The sequence below is a fragment of the Dasypus novemcinctus genome, chromosome 14 (assembly GCF_030445035.2).
Source record: "Dasypus novemcinctus isolate mDasNov1 chromosome 14, mDasNov1.1.hap2, whole genome shotgun sequence".
Lineage (NCBI taxonomy): Eukaryota > Metazoa > Chordata > Mammalia > Cingulata > Dasypodidae > Dasypus > Dasypus novemcinctus.
Window position 1 is genome coordinate 101,502,690 of NC_080686.1, and position 19,507 is coordinate 101,522,196.

General features: G+C 45.9%; 1 pseudogene; it reads left to right on the forward strand.

Annotated features, from left to right (window-relative positions):
- The window catches only part of LOC101430816 (heat shock protein HSP 90-alpha pseudogene), a 31,427-nt pseudogene that overhangs the window by 11,608 nt on the left and 312 nt on the right, over positions 1 to 19,507 (forward strand).

The following is a 19,507-nucleotide window of genomic DNA, read 5'->3' on the forward strand; positions in this document are numbered from 1 at the left end:
TGTGGAAAGTAAGGGAGAGGGGTTTCTAAGGCTGATTCCAAAGATTTCAAGTTTCAGATCTGTAGGAAGGGTGGCAGCATTTTCTAAGTTTGGGGATACTGGAAAAAGAAAACCAGAAGAAAGGAGGACCAAGAAGGCTACTTAGGACATGTGGAATTGGAGATACTTTGAAGCCTCCCCATGGGCTGATGCCAGATGTGCAGTTGTGCACATGGCTTTCTTTTCTTGGGAAGAATTTCTAAGCTGATACAGCTAGAGTGTTGAGGATAATGGAAGGCTTGGTGCACTTGGGTTGCCTATTTTGCAACTGGTTCAGTGTCCCAACTTTTTAAGGAGTAAACAGTATGCACATTACCAGTGGAAGTTATGGGATGCTATAAGGAAAAATTAAGTGGGCTGGCATTCACTGATATCAGAGAGGAAAAAGTCCCATAAGTCACTAATCACATCATTAAGAAAACTTGAAAGCCATGGGTAATTTTGCACCATTTTAAATGTCTACCTTTTAGCCCTTCAGATTGATGATATATTTTGCCCTTTTGTGGAGAGAAAGCCATAGTGCTGAGTGATTGCTGAAGCTTTTATAGCCCTTTGAAAGCATCTTGATGGAAGTCTGGCTCTGAAAGTTCTGTGAATGTTTCTGCAAAGTGCTTCTGCTTTTCATTTCTCCCTTACATTTTCTGATTCACCTGCGATGCCCCAACCAAAAGGCAATGAGCAGCAGCACCTTCTGACATGAAGCCCTGGACTTGAATCTTTCACCCTCGCTTAGCACAGAGAATGTGGGTCCTGGTCAAGGCTTACTCGTTCTCTGGCCCAGTCTACCTCACAGATCAAGAAATGCTAAGGGTCAGATGCTGGACTTTGTATATCCTGCCATACCCCACTGAATATACTGGGGGAGAGTGTGAACTACAGGGTAAACTGTTATCTGTGTGGTGCAGCAGTGCTCCAAAATGTGTTCACCAAGTGCGATGAACATGCCACAATGATGAGGGAGGTTGTTGGTGTGGGAGGAGTGGGTATTGGTGGTGTGGGGGGTATATGGGAACCTCTTATATTTTTTAATGTAACTTTTTTGTGTGATGTATATATCTTTAAAAAAATACAATTTACAAAAATTATGGGGGTGGGGGGTGGGGAGTGGGGTATATGGGAACCTCATGTTTTTTTATGTTTTTTTGTGTGTTTTAATGTAACATTCTTTGTGGTCTATTAACTTTAATTTAAAAAGTATTAAAAAAATAAAAAAACAAAAAACAAAAGAGGAGCAAATATTGAGCCTGAAGACACCTGCCTATGAAAGTCTGATATTTTGATGTGGCACACATGCATATAACAACATGACTACTACCTTGCCTTAAGGGTAGACATGGAACATTTGAAAGTACCCACATTACACACTTACTTGTGAACAAATAAATGCCTTACTGGGTGCATGAAGTGGAGTTACCTAAGTGCCCATGCACTGACACAGAGTTGTGCCTTCACCCATTAAAACCCCTTGCTGGCTTGCTATATAGTAATGGTTCTCAACCTTGGACAATTTTGTGTCCAGGGGACATTTGGCAATATCTGGAAACATGCTCAGTTGTCCTAAATGGAGGGGTGCTACTGTCATGCACTGGGTAGAAACCAGGAATGCTGCTAAATATCTTACAGAGCACAGTACAGTCCCACAACAAAGAACTGTCTAACCAATATGCCAATAGTGCCAGGGCTGGGAAACTCCATTATACAGGATGGTGCCACAAACCTTAGCCTGTCTTTTAAAGCCTTCTGTGATCTGGCTCTTGATAGGCCACCCTCATTTAATACCTTGGTCCTCTCATATGATTTTCTGCAGTCTTCTTGATCTATTCATAATGCCTGAAACATTATGAATACATAAATTCTTGAGGACAGGACTTTTCTTCCTGCCATATTCCCAGGCATTCAGTAAATAATTACCAAATGAATGAATGAGTGAGTGAACGCTGAATGCCAGGTATGCCTCCAAGGCTTGCACAAATGTTTCCCTCTTGTGAGAACAGCCCCTTTGTTCCTTGTTGTTGGAATAAAACTCTAGTTCTTTGACACTCAAACAATACCTCTTGGAGATGCCCCTCCCTGCCCCAGACACAGTGCCCTACCTCCTCCACTGTGCTTTTATTTTAACCTTTGACATTTCTCTGCTGTGTTTTTGTCATATTGCACTAAGTTCTTTTTCCCCACATCTATCTTCTCTACAAGACTTCAAGCTCCTTCAGGGCTGGACTCGTGCCTTATTTATGTAACTATTTCCAGCACCCATCACAGTACCTGACAGTAAAGAGGTTTAATAAGGACATTTGGGATGAATGAATGCATGAGTGAGTGAGTGAGTGAATGCCTAAGTTCCCACTGGGGGTAGCCATGGTGATAAGAGTGAGCTGGCATGTGGAGGTGAGTGACTTGAGTTAGTTTGTGGGCACAGCTCCTGCCTGAGCTCTTCTCAGCTCCAAAGGCAGGCAAACACTTGCACAGTCTCCTCTCGTGCTTACTGTGGACCTAAGTTGGGGCTCAAGGGAACAGAAATATCGTAGTGTACAAAAATAAGGGAAATAGAGTTTATGTTAAGCAAGAGGTAGAACACAAGCTGGAGGCTCCTGGTGGAACCAGGGAGGACTCGGTATCTTTGGGGTTGAGGTCGAGGACTGGTGGAATGGATAAGGCATTCCGGGGGCAGGCACTCTGCTTCCCCACGCTGGATTAAAGCAAAGATGGGGCTACAGACAGGGCTCCGTGGGCAAGGGGGCAAGGAGGCAGGGCTGTGCCAAGGGGAGAGGTGGGTGAGGGCAGGGGCTTAGCCCAACCTAGGGCCTTTGGAAATGCTCCCGTGGTTGGGGATGATGTGAGAAGCCACTGAGCTGAACCTTCAGAAATGAAAGAAGCAGAGTAGGGAAGTAGAATGAAAGAGAGGTGTGCCATGAGATTACCTTCAGCCTGTTTACTCATATCCAGGGATAAAAGCATGTCAGTACCAAGTCAGGTATGAAAGAAAGAAAGAGAGAGAGAGGGGGAGAGGGAGGGAGGGAGGGAAGGAGGGAAGGAGGGAGGGAAAGAGAGAAAGAAAGAAAAAAAGAAAGAAAGAGGGGCCCAGGGAAGTCATAGAACACTATTAACTAAAGAGTAAAACAAATATGGCAGAGACTCAGCTCTCTTGTTGAATAAATCCATGAGTACAGTTTGTGAGAAATTGTTCAAGGCAGTTCTCCAGTAAGAGCAAAAATTTGCCTTTGAGAGAAAATCAGTTTATAGAAAGTCTACGAAGTGGTCCGCCTGAGATGTGGGGTCACTATAAACAAAAACAGAGAGCCCTTAACTCTCTAAATGCAAAAATCTGTGAACAAGTCAGGAGGCTGCACAAACATTTCCAGAACCAAAGAAGAGAATGGTGCTTCTCTTGGCATAGTATGAAACTGGAAGTTTGCAGTGAGAGCAGTGCCTGTGAGTCTAAGGCGCTCATCAAGGGGAGTGGGTTAAGCTGCAGCAGACAGATACAGGAATTTCTGTAAGGATGGAATGTGGATGTAATGTTTTGGCTAATTTAGTGTCAGCGTTTTCCAAACACCCTCAGAACCCTGAATAGAATTTACCCCTCCCACAGGTCAAAGGCAGCAGATGTGACCACCCTGTTTTCTACAGAACAGTTTACAAAATGGTGGTCCACTGGGCTTAATCACCCAAAGTGCTTTTGGCATTGCATATTTAATTTTTTTAAGTCTAAAATAAACTCATGAAAATGAGAGATTTCATATAAAATCCGTATTTATCACTTCTCTTGTAAAATCTGTAATTTGGGCCACACTGAACCTATAGATATTGCCACAGTTGGCAGCAGCCACTCCTTTTCCAGCTCCACCTCTTACCCTATGTTAGGAATTATTTGGAGAGTCTTAGGGCACCTGGCTACCACTTCCTTGTCTTATTCCCATCTTTGCCCATATTTCTTCAGTGGATACTTTTGAAGGGCTGTCTATGTAGCCTAAGTTCATCTTTCCCCAGTTACATTTTTTTCAATGGCCCCTTTATTCAGTCAAACCGCACCATGGACCCCAATCACAGATGCTGCATAATAGCTCCTGCCTATCACCAATAGGTTTGATTATTACCTTAGCCTTTCATTAATAGGATCACTGGAGGGTTGGGTGGACTATTCCTCCTTTCAGTTGTACTCTGACATTTTCTGGGATTCATGGTATGCTTCCAAATTTGAGAATTCTAAAGATCATGGAACATATCCCTTGTGAAAATCAAGGTTTATAATAAACACAGAAAATCGCACCATGCCTGGCATCCAGAGGATGCTCAATATGTGTTTTGCTGAGTTAATGACTAATTCAATAGCCACCATTTATTAAGCACTTATTATTTACCATCTTCTTTTTGTATATTGATTTTTTTAACCCTGGCGATGTAGGTGCATGCCATTGTCCACAAAGCAGAGACAAGGCAATTGAAGCTTAGAGGGAATGAGCCACATGCTTGAGGTTATACAGCTGGGTTTTCACAACTGTCCTTCTGGCTCCAAAGCCCTTTGTAAATGAATAAATGAATGAATGATTGAATGAGTGAATGAATGAATGAATGAAGAGTGAGTGAAAAGTCCAGTTATCAAGCTTGAGATGTCTTCAGAGTCAAACATGATGATTCTCAACCAGGCTAAACAGCAGAGTCAATGTAGAGATTTAAAATCAAGTTATATGGGCTCTCTCCTCAGAAATTCTGATTTAATTTTAACATATAGGGATTTTCTTTTTGAGGTACCTGGGGCCAGGGATTGAACATGGGCCCTCGCATGTGGAAGGCTGGCTCCCAACCACTGAGGTCATATTGGCTCCCCCAAGTTGGTTTTTTCATTTGTTTGCTTGTTGTTTGTTTTTGTTTTCAGGAGGCACCAGGGGTTGAAACTGGGACCTCCCCTGTGGGAAGCAGGCACATACTGCTAGAGTCACATCCCCTCCCCATCAGGATTTTTTAAAGCACCCTGAATTTTAATATTCAGTCAGATTTGAGGACCACAAATAAGGGGAAAGAACATTTTTTACGGGACCCAGTTGCTTGATGAAGAAGATGAAGCTATAGGCTCACATTGGCTATCTATGGAGGCCAATAATATGTTTTTTTGACAGTCACATCTGGTGATTCTATTTTCAGGCAAGTTTTGGAAACGCTGTTGCTGATTAAGTATCTTGTGACCTAGGATGGGATTATTCCTGGGAAGTGGTGATAGGGAGTGGACTAGGAGTTCCGGGAAGTAGATGTCTCCTGACCCTCCCTGGCGCAGCTGATGGGAAGGAGGGAAGCCAGGAGGCTAGAATAAAGAGGGTGCTCCAGAGGAACCAGTAGCCCAGTCCTCCTCACAATGGCAATCTTTACACAAATAACATTTACTTAATAGGGGTCTAGAGTAACTGGTTTACTTTAATGCAAGATGTGTGCCCAAACAATGCGCTTATTTGGCTTGAATATGTTATCGTGGCAGCATTTTGTAAGAAGGAAATGGATTCAATAGAGAATGTTAGTTTTTTTTTTGTTCTGTTTTTTATTTTGTTTTGTTTTAATTTCTAAATTTGGAACATGAATTTATTCTGCAGATGTTTAAAGTCCCTTACAGACTATAGTTTATAGCCAATATGGTTACCCTTACATGTTGGGTGCTTAGTGCCAGGCATTTGAAGGACAAATAAAAAGACGCGATGGACTCTGCCCTCTAGTGAAGCAAAGTTTCATCGCAGAGCTGCCAGAGAGTCAACCTGACTCTGATGTCGCTTGGTTTGGGGCCAGCCCATTCAATGAGGAGATGAGGAGATGGCTTAGTCTCACCCTCATGCATTTTAGAGGGCTTTGTGGAGACACTTAGGCTTAGCTTGACTTTGGAGGATAGACAAGTCGCTGCACAAATTTTTATTGTGGGCATCCTCAAAGCTGGGAATGATTCTAAGTGCCTTGGAAAGAGATGAGCAAAAGAGACAAGATCCTGTTTTGGTGACATTTATATCCTAGTTGGAGGAAAGAAGCAATGGATACAAATAAACACAGAATTTTGACTGTCCATGGATACTAGGCAGAAAATGGTCGCAGGGGGCTGAGAAGGCCTGGAGGATGGGGGTCAAAGGAGTCTTGTCTGAGGTGAACGTTAGGCTGAAATCTGAATAGCAGAGAGGAGCTGCCACAGGAAGCTCCCAGAACCCCAGAAGTTTCCCTGCACCCCCAGAAAAGCACCCTGTATCCCAGACAGAAAGAACACCTGAGGGAAAGGCCCTAGGGAGGGAATGGTTTGACCATGTTCTGTGTGACTGAAGAATGGAGAGGAAGGGGATGCTCAGGGGTTAGAAGAAGGCAGAGAGAGAGTCAAGGACCAGAATCAGATAACAGGTGCGGCGTCTCTAAAATGGAAGCCATTGGGGGTTTGAAGGATGAAAGTGATGACTTGGCCTTGCCTTGGGAGAATGGTTGATATGAGTCAAGGGAGGGAAGTGGATAAAATAGTTGGGAAGATTTGCAGTGCCAACCAAGGCAACTGGGACGAGGCTGTGTCCATGGAAATGAGAAGTTGTTGGATTTGGTACATGTTTTGAGGGAGGTGTCAACAGGACTTAATGAAGCAATGGATCTGGGGCAGTGAGGAAACAGAGGTATGAAGGCTAAGTCCTGGAATTTTGGCTTGGGTGTCTAGGTTCTTGGTTTTATTTACTGGAATGGAGAATGCTGGTGTTAGGAGTGATTTTGGGAAAGGAAGAAAAATTCTGTTCTGGCCAAGTTCTGATAGACAGAAGTAGGGGTTCTGGAAAAAAGAACAAACAGTAAAAGCAAGTTCTTTCTACTAGGTGTGGTGCTAGATAATTAAATATTTATACTTCAACTAAACAAATAATTGTTGCATATCATCTCATGGAAATCTCTCTGTACCTGAGGGTAGTGGTCAGCATTGTTCCCATGTTCCACCTGCAGCTAAATAATGGTAAGCCACTTGCTCACTCAACCAGTCGAGGACAGAGTTGGTTTTCCCCAGGTCCCTCTTCTCCCAAATCTGGAACTCTGTCCTCTGCCTCAGTGAAGGAGCAGAGGAAGCACGAAGCACTCACACTGGCCCTTACTCTCTCCTTGGGCCTGGGGAACTCCTAATGAGCTCCATCAGCTCAATCTCTGCAAATACATTCATTCAATTAGATGCAATATGTGTTGTGTGTCTTTTTAAATTTACTCTGACAAAGGAGCTGGCAAGAAAGGCAGAGCTCTTCAGAGCTCCTCTGCCTGCCAGCGGAATAAACCAGTAGCTCTGAACTTTTAAATTGAGTATGTGTATTATGGTGAGGTGTTTTTCTCTTCAGCTCCTTTTTTAATGGTAACACAGGAGGGGACAGATGAAATCAGTGCAAGAGATAGAGGAATAGTTGTTCTGAATGGTCCAAATGTAGAAAAGCCCACACTGCCTCCAGCAATCACCTGCCGGGGACTAGTGGCTTAGAAGTTCTCTCTCTGGGACTCCTGCAAGGGTGCAGCTCGGGCAGACCGGGATCTTCAGGTGCTGGGGCTGACTGTGGTGCCACTTGTTAGGAGTTGTTCTGGGTCAGAGGAGCTTACTCTTTGGGCAGGGTTTCATCAGAAGTTATGTTTAAGCCCCTTGGGCCAAAGAGGCTCTGGTTCTGTGTCACTGGGTCTGCCTGTGCTCTGGGGAGGGTTTCGAGCCCCGGATCCTGCTCCGATTGCTCCTAAGTGGGTGCAGCCAAATGCCTATGCACAGCTCTCCTGTCCTTGCATTGTGTGTGATCCCTGGACAGCTCTTCTTGGTTGCCTCTTCCCCTTGTTGTCTCCTTTAAGATTCTGGGGATTCCACAGTTTTGCTTGTGTCAGAACCACCAGCCTCTTCTTAATTGTTCCCCATCAAGATCTCCATTGTTTTCCACAAAGCCCAGAGTAAGAGTTCTCCATTCTGTTTCCAAAACACCAGTCCCTTTGGGCAGAGCTGCAGGGCTCTTCTTCCTATCATTGGCCCCCCACCCCTGGGCTGAACCCCTGCACTGGCTCCAGAGGTGGAGAGGATTACCTGCTTTGCCGGAGGGCCACTGCTGCTCTATGGGGGGTGCTGCCCCTGGTGCTCTTGGCTTGCCAGGCCTGGAACCCACCCCACGATTGACCTGGGAATGGCCAACCAGGACACCCAGAGCCTCAGCCTGCCATGCCTTGGATAAATGGGGCACGCTGGCTCTGGGTGGGGGAAGGAAGAACCCCATCTCTCAGCTGTGCCAGCTTACACCAAGGCCTCTGCCAAACAGGGCTAGGGGAGGATGGATCAGAGGTGCCATGAGCCTTCCCATCTCAGGATGAAAACATCCCTGTAGACAGGAAGCTGTGGGAGAAACCCCTCCCTTCGTGGCTGCACCTGCCCAGGGCAGAGCTTCTGTAAGATGAAGCTGGGGCATGGGTCGGCAATGAAGCTGGTGATGGCTCAAAGGTCACAGACTTCCTGTCCTTAGATTTAGCAGGGTTTCTTGAAGGAATGTGTCTCCCTTTGCTTGATGCCCTTCAGATTATTCCCAGAGATGTTGAGTTTTTTGGTAAGTTTTACCAGTTAAACTGTTCGACTAGGCAGCGGGTCTGCTGAGCTACATACTCCATCATTCTAGAAGCTTCCTTTCTACATGATGTTTCAATGTAGACCAGAAGTTCTTAATGTTTTTTTTGTTCCACGGTCCCTTTTGCCAGTTGGGTGAAAACCATAGACGCCTTACTAAGCCTACACTATACTGTGTATTATTTAACACGTTTATCGCACCCACACCAACACGTCCCAGCAAGAATAATCGTTTTCTGAATTTCAATTCAAGCTCAGGGACCCTTTGTTAAGAACGCCTGCTCTCGACTGAGGTGAGGTCCAGGTTTATTCTCCTTGACACGTCTGATGCCTGTCACCAAGTAGGTTCGCAGCTGATGGAATCCAAAAGTATAATAATGAGAGTTTACAGATCTCCATGCTAAGTATTTCAAATGCAGAAATTCATTACATTGTCATTCTAAACAATTCTCTAAGGTTGATTGTATCTTCATCATCCTTGTCACATAAGTATGGAAACTAAGGATGAGAGCAGCAATCAATTAGTGTAGCCAAGACCTGATTGATTGATGTGTACCCAAGTGTACCCCTTCCTTCCCTTCATTTGTTGTATGTCACCAAGAGCCTACTATTTTCCAGGCACCGTGCTATGCTGCATTCTAGAAAATTAGTGGTGAGTAAAAAGAGACAGCATATACAGCAGGCTGGCTCAGGTCCTGTCTTATAAGAAATGTCCCTTTTGCCCTATGAGCCATTGGGAGCCATGGAAAGGTTTTACACAGTATGTGATGTATCTCAATTGTGGTTTTAAAGACAACTTTGTGAAATGGGCATTTTACAATGTAAAGACTGATTTTTTTTTCCCTTAGGATGTTTTGAGTCCAAGATCCATTTTCTATTACTCAACTCATTTCTAATTATCATCCTCCATGCAAGAGGGCTGGCAGCCAGGGTTCAAGTAGAGAGGACTTCAGGGAGGGTGGGTAGGAGGGTGGTAAAGAAAACATGGTCAAAAACTTTCTTATTTAATTTATTGGGAATATATTACTGGAAGGATTGAAGGTGACATCAAGCCAAAAAGCAAATATGAATGCTCAACCAACAAGCTCAGGACTTAATGAGGACGAGCCCTCAAATTAAAAGGGCTGGGAGGATGATGTGAACCAATGTATATGAGGTGCAGAGGTGCCCAAAGATGTACTTACCAAATCCAATGGATGTGTCATGATGATGGGAACGAGTGTTGTTGGGGGGGGGGGGGAGAGGGGGGGTGGGGGGGTGGGGTTGAATGGGACCTCACATATATATTTTTAATGTAATATTATTACAAAGTCAATAAAAAATAAAAAAATTAAAAAAAAAAAAAAAGGAGAAAATTCAAAAAAAAAAAAAAAAAAAAAAAAAGGGCTGGGAGGAAACTAGCGATGAAAATAAGTCCCACCCAGACCTGCTCACTGATTGAGACACAGGCTTAGAAACTGTCACTGTAGCCTCTCTATAAAGGCACATGCGGTCACCCCTCGGGCTGAAGTGTGGTTTGCTGGCCTGGCAGGGGAGCAGCCGCGGTAGGCCTAATTCCGCTGCCCCCATAATAGGGTGGTTGGTCGGGCCCACCGCCACCCCTGAAGGAAGCTCGGCATGGGCGCAGAGTGCCCTCGGGTCTCCCCTTCTCGGCAGCCATGCTTCTGCAGCCGCCCCTCCTCCCAGATGGCGCCACCCGATGCCTTGTGGGGCGGCACCCTTCTTCTTCCTTCTCCCTGCGCAGGCGCAGGGCAGAAAATTCCAGTCTGCCCTTTTCCCCTCCCCCGACAGCAGCAACAGCCAGGCGTGGGCGGGAAACTCAAGTCTGCCCTCCACCCCAGCAACAGCAGCCACCAATCCCTAAACCCTGCCCCTTCCCCCAGCAACAGCGACAGCCAATCCCTAACCACCACCCCTCCCCCGTCCAGTACCGCCCACTGACCTTTCGCCGGCAACCAATCAGAACAGGGCGTGGCTTCGACCAATCAGCCTTCCCCAGCCCCTATAAAACTGTTGCCTCTCCCTCAGTAAAGTGGACTTGCGTGTTTACCTTGTCTCCGCGGTAGTTCTTCTGCCGTGCGCCCTCCAGTCCTGAGAGCCCCCAACAAGGGCCTGGCCTCCCTTGTCCCCAGTTCGTCGCCTGCTTCTCCGGGCGACCCCTTCGTCGCCTGCTTCTCCGGGCGACCCCTTCGTCGCCGGCTTCGCCGGGCGACCCCTTCGTCGCCGGCTTCGCCGGGCGACCCCGTCAGCCGAACCGCGCAACCCCTTGTGAGACTGATCCCTCGTCTGCTGCCGGACCGACCCCTCGTCCCAAGTGGGACCGACCCCTCGTCCCAAGCTGGACCGACCCCTCGTCCGCAGCCAGACCCCACCTCTACCGACCGAGCAAGCCGCCGCAGGCACATGGGAAGCAGTGGGGCCAGCAGGCTGGGGGCTAGTCTGGTTTCCTATCAGCCAGACCACAGATGGCTGTGTGTCCTGGAGCAGGTGGTGTGCCTCTCTGAGCCTCAGTTTTCTCAGTTATAAAATAAGGTGATTGAGTTGATGATCTCCCAACTCTAAAAATGTTGATGCCTCTGAATTATCAGGAAAAGAAGGAATTGCTATCCATGTGGCCACAAGCCCCAGCTCCTGGAGGAAATTTAGAGAGTCGTTTCTGTCTTTGGAGATAGAGTACCAGATGTTTGATCTATGGTCACTGTTTCCCTCCATCTATCCATCAGATAGATCCCAGAGCTTTTCATAATCTCTCTGGAACCAGCTAATTCATTGAAAATAAAAGATAATGAAGAGGAATAAGAAAAAGGAAAAGACAGGGGAAGCGAAGCTGGCAGAACAGGACCGTGACTGTGTAAGAGCAGGCGGTCTGGATACAGACTCCAGAGAAGAAAGCCTGGGACCCTGTTTCCCTCTTGGCCAGCTGTGTGTTGTTGTTGATCAGCCCCCCCCCCCCCCCCCCCCCGGTTGTGAGCTGCCTCATCAAGAAAATGGGGGAAAGTGTTCCTCTGTGTTTGATGGAGTCGTGAGGATTGAATGCGCAATGCCTGTGTGCCGTTAAAAAAGAAAACAGACCAGGAGCACGAAACAGGAAACGCCAGTGGACAGTGTTTCTGCCAACAGGAAGCCCCGTCCAGGACAGGCATGAAGGTCTGGGAGACGAGGGTCAGTGGAGGAGACGTGGCGAGGCCTGGAAGACCAGAGACCCCTCGCCTGCCTGCCCCTGAGGTCTCCAGCTGGCTGCCTGGCGGCTTAGCGGCTGCCCAGCCCTGGGCCCCTAGAGCTCTGGTACCCGCCTGCCTTTGCCTCTGAAGAGATGAGCTTCCCGCGCCAGCGTCAACAGTCTCGGTGGCCCGCTCAGGCTCGTCTCCTGCCAGGTGCTTGGCAGAGTTCCTGCACATCCTAGTATCTGCTTTATTATTAATACCATTTTAAATTTTCATGAGAGGAAACCATCAGAGAACAGATTATGGCTGTTAGAGTTATGCCAAGTGTCCTGGAAGCCACATGACAGTCCACCTGCTGGTGCTGCCACCACCAGCACTGACATGGCAGCTGCCAGGTGGAGGGGCGCGCTCCAGTCACCGGTCTAGATTGTGTAGCTTCTCTGAAACTCCCTGCGTCTATCTGCTGCGCTAGTTAGAATTCTAGCGCATACAGAGTATTTTCATGGCATTAGCTGTGTTCCTTAGGGATCCGACTCCCCTATTTTCCGTGTCCACTCCCCCCATTCAGAACATCATGCTTATGATGCTCCTGTTTCACCCCTAGCCAGCACCCGCCCCCAACGACAACCCACATCAGTCCCAGTCCTACACTCCCACACGCCCGTGCCTCTGCACAGGCTGCTTCCTGCCTCAGACTCCCTCCTCCATGTGCTGCTTCTGGAGAACGCCAGGGGCCACCCCAATCCCAGAGCCCACCCTTGTTCTAAACCCTCCCCGAGCTCCCCTGGGAGCCTTTGATCTTTGCACTTTGAATATTGTGGGGAAACAGGATGCCGGATTAGGAGAATCTGCTTGCTCCTTGTTTTGCCAGGTTGAACCACAGCTGTGTCTGAGCTTTAAGTGAAGTCATATTTTGTTAGTATTTTAAATTCAGCGGAAATGGAAAGAGTACAAAGCGGTGATTGGGGGTGGGGGTGGCAAGTTTACCTTAATTGCTGGTTTCTATGCAGTATTTTTTGCTTTTTATTTCTCTCCCACCCCCAGTCGGCCTGGGGAACTTTTGCAAGTTGCTTATAGGAACCTGAGTCTAGGACGGTGTCTTGGAAGGAGCTGCAGGCACCCAGGGCTTTTTGCCCCGCTGCGCCCGGTCGGGCCACTGAGCAGGGCTGGCAGGGGCGGGGGCCATCCCTGCGTCCCAGCCCCTGTTCTGGCAACGTGGGGGCAATAGGAGAGGAAGGGCTGCCTTAGCACCCTGCTGGAGATGACCTGGGGAACACAGCCCCAGAAAGAGGAAAGGAGGGACGGGGGAGAAGGACAAGGAGGTGCAGATGACACGCTGAATACTTGGGGCCCAAGTTTCCCTGCAGCCTCGTGCGTACCCAGCACATACGGCATCAGTGCTCCACTTTACAGACAAGGCAAGTGGACACCGAACAGGATCAGTCTATGTTTTGTTCTCATTTACATGTCCAATCTTCCTGCTTTTGAGAAAATCCAAACCCAACGATGAAATTGGAAAGAGCCAAACTCTCGAGGTAGGTCCAGAGGCCAGGAATGTGTCTGTTGCTGTTGTGTAGCTCCCCACAAGCCTGTCACCCTGCCAAAGCAAGGAAGGCTCTTGCCGGTTTTGGTAACTGGTGCATCTCAAGCGCTCAAGACAGAGCCTGGCACATAATATTTTTGAACTGAAAGAATGAATTTCCAACCAATTCCTAAAGATTCCACCTTTATCCTGTAGGGTCTATTTTTGATAGCCAGCAAGCATGTTCCTTTTGAATGTGAACTGCGGAGAACATCTCTGAGGGTGATCGGGGCTGCCCTTCCTACAAGGCCGCTTCAGAGCTCAGAGTGAATCACCACCGAAGGCGGCCTCTCCTCTTAGGTGGAGCGAGTTACCAAGCACCTTTCTAAGGGCTTGCAGATTGAATAGAAATGCATTCATCAATCATGCTAATGCCACTCAAAAAGCCTACAAATCCATGCTGTCTACTAATTCTAGCTTTTTGACCTCTGTGCCCTTCCCTTGCTTCCCAGAACAAATCTCCACCTTTCTTTTCTGGCTAGATCCCGAGCAACCATCTGGAAGCAGCAACTCCGAAGGGCTGCGCTTCAGCGAACGCTCCGCTCTTGGCCAGGCCTCCGGCGCCCTCTGCCGGCCCCGTGGAGCCCGCGTCTGCCTCCGCCGCCTGCCCCGCCCCAGGCTGTGTTGCAGGGTGATTCCCACACAAAGGGGTTGCAGCCCGTGTTTCCTGATGGAGGAGCGGGTCCTCAGAGAACACTGGCGAAGATCCGTGTGCTTAGACAGAGTTCAAGTGCCTCCAGAGGCGCGTGCTGCAGCGGGGCACCAGCTGGGGATTCGCTGGCAAATATTCATTTATACCCACTGTGAGTCAGGAAAACACTCACCCATTCAGTCTCTGAACAAATGTTTTCATGTTGTTTTGAAGGAGGCTTTAGATTATATAAATGTTACATCAAAATTACAGGAGATTCCCATATGCCTCACCCCGCCCCCCACCACACTTTCCCCCCTTAACAACATCTTTCTTGAGTGTGGTACCTTTGTTACAACTGACGAACACATATTGAAGCACTGCTGCTAACCATGGTCTATAGTTTACATTGTAGTTTACACTTTGTACCACACAACTTTATAGGTTTTGACAAAATGCATAATGGCCTGTATCTGCCATTGCAATGTCATGCAGGACAATTCCAATATCCCCAAAATGCCCCATGTTATACCTATTCTTCCCTGTCCCTCCCTTCAGAACCTTTGGTGGCCACTGCCTTTATATCAACGTTACAAGTTCTTCCATTGCTAGAATAAGAAGTCTGGTTCATAGTTGCGTTCCCACCTTATGTTTGTTCCTTCTCCGTCTTGAGGATTTGGGGATGCGGATGCCCACTCTGTTTCTGACTGAGAGAGGGCTTAGATCCCATGGGGCAGATGGATGGAAATGTCTTACTTGCAATTGTAAATACTCTATTTTTCGGAATGGGCGTTGTCCATCATCATCCTTTTTTTAGTTGTCCTGGGTGAGTCCAATGAACTGGAGAGTGGGTGTGGTAACTATAATGAGATTCAGGGCTCAACTGGCTTATGAAGAGACTGAAGATATAAGTCTCTGGGACGTATATTTAATGAGTATAGTGCTAATTATAGGTTCAAATAAAAGAGGCATAAGAGCCATGTGTAGGGAAATTATGAGTCTCCCTCTGTTACATTGTGGAGCATTTATTCCTAATAAGGCCCACCGACAGGATGTCAAATTCCTGAAATTGTCTGCCTTGCCTACAGTGTTTGGATGTCTCCAGAGCCCTCAGGAGTCCCCTGCTTGAGGTACAGGTTATTGTGGCACTCAGTGAGATCATGCTGAGACTGGCATACGTGTTAACATCTGGAATGACCTCCCAACTCAAATTGAAATCTCTTAGCCACAAAAACTCCTTTGTATTTAATAGTCCCCCCCTTTTCCAGATGCATTGCTAGTTGGTGCTTGATAATAATCTCTCAGTGCCAGGGAGGCTTATCTCTGGGAGTCATGTACCTCGTCAGCGGGAAGGTAGTGTGTTTATATACTGAGTTTGGGTTAGAAAGAGGTCACAGTTGAGTAACAAGGAAGCTTTCAGGAGGTAACTCTTAGGTAATATATAATACTAGGCTAAGTTTCAATTTCACAGAAACAAGTTCCATAGGTACAACCATCAATGCAAGGGCCTGGCATAATTGTCTGTCCTCCTTCACTAGACACTGCCTGTATACTCTGGAGATGCTTGCCACTCTATTAGAGATTGAAGCAGGACTCCCCAGGATGGGAATTCAATATTCTTTTGGTTATTGTGTGGGTCTCCACCCACTGAAACTATACCCCATGAAAACTTGAACATATGACATGCCATAGTGTCTTGCCCCAGAGCACCCTTCCCCACACACTCCCCATCACTGACACCAAACACCAGAGATCCTCCCCTGTCATTGTTGTGGCCCTTCTATGATCTAAAACCTCCCCAAAAACAAAGCCAAAAACTAAACTAAAACTAAACTAAACTAATAAGAAAATAAAATAATAATAATAAAATATAATAAATAAAATACAAAAATAGAAAAACATTTTTTTAATTTTGTCTTTCACCAATGTAAGATCTGTTATCTTGGATGTACAGTGACAATTTGTTCTGTATGTTACCCTGTGTCTGTTTTTTGTTTTGTTTTTTGTTTTTTGTTTTGCTTTATCTTCAGAGACACTCCAGGTTACACAAAAGTCACATAAAAATTATAGGGGCCTCCCATATACCCAAACTCTTCCCCCTCACCCACTCTCCCCTATTAATAACGTCTTATATGAGTATGGTACATTTGTTACAATTGATGTACAAATACTGAAGAATTGCTACAAACCATGGTCATTGATTTACATTATGGTGCACACTTTGCAATGTAAGCTTTTATTTTTTAAATTTTCACAAAATTTAAAATGGCCTGTATCTGTCATTGCAAGATCATGCAGAACAATTCCAATGCCCTAAAATACCCTATGTTCCCTCTATTCAATTCTTCCCTCTTCCTCCCCTTGGAACCTATGATAACCACTTTTTAAAGAACAAGGTTCATAGTTACATGCAATAATATTGAGAACTTGACATATGGGTCTCTTTTCTTTTATTAGGCACTGCCTATGTTCTCAATTCTTGCCCCTTTAATTGAGAACATAGCAGGACTCCCCAGGATAGGAGTTTAATATTTACTTGTTTATTTTGTGGGTTGCCACCCACTAAGATAACACATTATGACAAGATGAATACTATCATATTCCATAGAAGCATTCCTCAGGTGTGCCTGATCCCACATATCCCTCCACCCCTGACACCCTCCACTAGTAACTCGCCCCTGCCACATTTGCCAGAATAGCATTTCTACCATTGTAGTTTAAAACTACAGACCTAAAAATCCCCAGAGCTCACCTGTTCCTTCCTCCAACCCTCCCCACAGTTCCTTGGATAGTCCAACCCAACTCCCCACCCCACTTCCCCTCATATTCCAGCACCATGGAACCCAATCACATCACTGCACCACTATCACCCCCATGCATGCCCAACTCCTTCTATCTAACCATAGGTTTTGTCCATATTGAGCATCAGCTCACCATACTCTACTCCCTTTCTGTCTCCTGATAACCTGTCTTCCAGACTCCAGCTCTGTGAGACTGCTCAATTTGATTAAGTTGTATTGGTGAGGTCATATAATATTTGCCCTTTAGTGACTGGCTTACTTTACTCAGCTTAAGGTCTTCCACATTCATCCATGTTGTACCATGTGTTAACGCTGCATTCCTCCTTATAGCTGAATGATATCCCATTGTATGTATATACCATAATTTTCTCAAAAACTCCTTTGAAGCACAAAAGTTTTTTAATTTTGAGGAGGTCCCATTTATCTCTTTTTTCTTTGGTTGCTCGGGCTTTTGGTATAAAGCTTATGAAATCATTTCCCACTACAACATCTTCTAGATGCTTCCCTACATCATCATCCAGGAGATTTATGGTCTTGGCTCTTCTATTTAGGTGTTTGATCCATCTTGAGTTAATTTTTGTATAGGGGATGAGATGGTGATCCTCTTTCATTTTTTTGGATATGTATATCCAGTTCTCTACCATTTTGTCAACTATTTGTTGAAGAGGCCATTCTGTACTGGTTAAGTGGTCTTGGTGGTCTTGTTGACTATCAGTTGATGATATATGTGAGACTCTATATCATAACTCTCAATTTGGTTCCGTTGATCAGTATGTCTATCCTTGTGCCAATCCCATGCAGTTTTGACCACTGTGGCTTTGTAGTATGCTTTAAAGTCAGGCAGTGTGATTCCCCTTTTCGTTTTCCTTTTTCAATATATTTTTGGCTATTCAGGTCGCCTTGCCCTTCCAAATAAATTTTATGATTAGCTTTTGTAATGCAGTAAAAAAATACTGTTGTAAATTTTATTGGGATTATGTTAAATCTATAAATCAATTTGGGTAGGACAGACATCTTGATGATGTTTAGTCTTCCAATCCATGAAATGGAATATTCTTGTTTATTTAGGTCTTTTTTGATTTCCCTTAACAATGTTATATAGTTTCTTTACATCTTCAGTTACGCTTATTCCTAGGTATTTGATTCTTTTAGTTGTTATTATAAATAGAATTTTTTTTCTTAATTCCCTCCTCAGATTGCTCAATATTGGTGTACAGAAATGCTACTGATTTTTGTGTGTTGATCTTACATACTGCCACTTTATTGAGCTCATTTATTAGCTCTAGAATCTTTGTTGCAGATTTTTCAGGGCTATCTATATAAAGGATCCTGTTATCTGCAAATTTTTACTTCTTCATTTCCAATCTGGACTCTGAACAAATTATTATTAAGGACTTACTATTTGCCAGGGTACTGGAATTTGGCAGTGAAGAGCAGCCAAAAGAAAATAAAAGTTTCCTGCCTTCATGAAACTGATGGTCTAGTGAACAAGGACAACGCTTTCAATAAGTAAAGCAAGTATATGTGAGAACATGGTCCATGCTGAGGAGGAAATATGAAGTATGGAAAGGGACCATGGACCCTCAGGGTGGGGGTGAAATTTTAGGTCAGGTGTCCAGGGAAAGCTTCACTGAGAAGGTAACTCGGTAATAAAGACAAGAAATAAGGGGAGGAGCAAGCTGTGCAGCTGCCAGCAGGAAGAGCATCAGGCTGGGCAAGGAAAAGCAAGTGCAAAGGCCTCCAAGCAGTTCAAGGAACAGGTTTCTGGGCAGGAGAGGACAAGGAGGAGGGCGGGGTGCCTGGTCCACTGTCTGACACTTAATTGGTGTCCAGTGAATGTCACTGTCCCCCTCCATCCCTTCATATCATGTCACTTAATGATGGCTGAAGCGGAAGGCCTGAGATAAAGTGTTCAATTGTTCAGTTGTCCACATCTGCCCCACTCATTCTGGACGTGGTGCCCTCCATGTTCCCCATCAAGACTTACTGCCCCACCTCGGCTCCTGGGCATTGACATTGGCCACCATAAGTGTATCTGAAACTGCATCTCTACTCACACCTTAATGGAAACACGGGGAGCCTGGAAGGAGGAGATTGGGGACAGGAACTTTCCCTCTCAGTCACTTAGGCTCCTCATCCACTATGGGCCTCTCTCAAGGACTTGGTGAGTGTCCCATGGAATAAAGGACATGGGCCATTTGTAATCTGTGAAAAGGGCAATGTACCTTTGCTTACCATTTTATAGTTTATATGTCAGTTTCAGGTTCTGGGTTTAAGTCCTGACTCTATTACCAATTGGCAGGGAAAATGGATGTCAATCCCTTAAACCTCCCAGAGACTCAGGTTGTTTTCATCCAAACTAGGGGCAAGCATAGCTGCTCTCCCCACTTCACAGAATTAATGGAACAATAGACCTGAAAGACCTTTGAAACCATAAAATATACAATTGGGAAGGACATGTGTGTATCGTGCAGGCTAGCCGTTTGTACTATGACTATAATTTTACGCTCCCCTGGTTAGGTAACCCTGAACACCATTCAGATGCACGATCTTTGAAAGCCGCGTGAGAGGCCAGGGGTAGGGTTTCTTGTGATTTCACAGAAGCTGAAAGGAGGACTCAGAGGCAACTCTAGGGATCGGCTGCCTTGCTGTCCCCTCGCGGCCTGAGCCTCCTCGTGGCACAGCCCTGTCTTTACAGTGACTCAGCCACCAGCTCAGGTTTGATTCTGT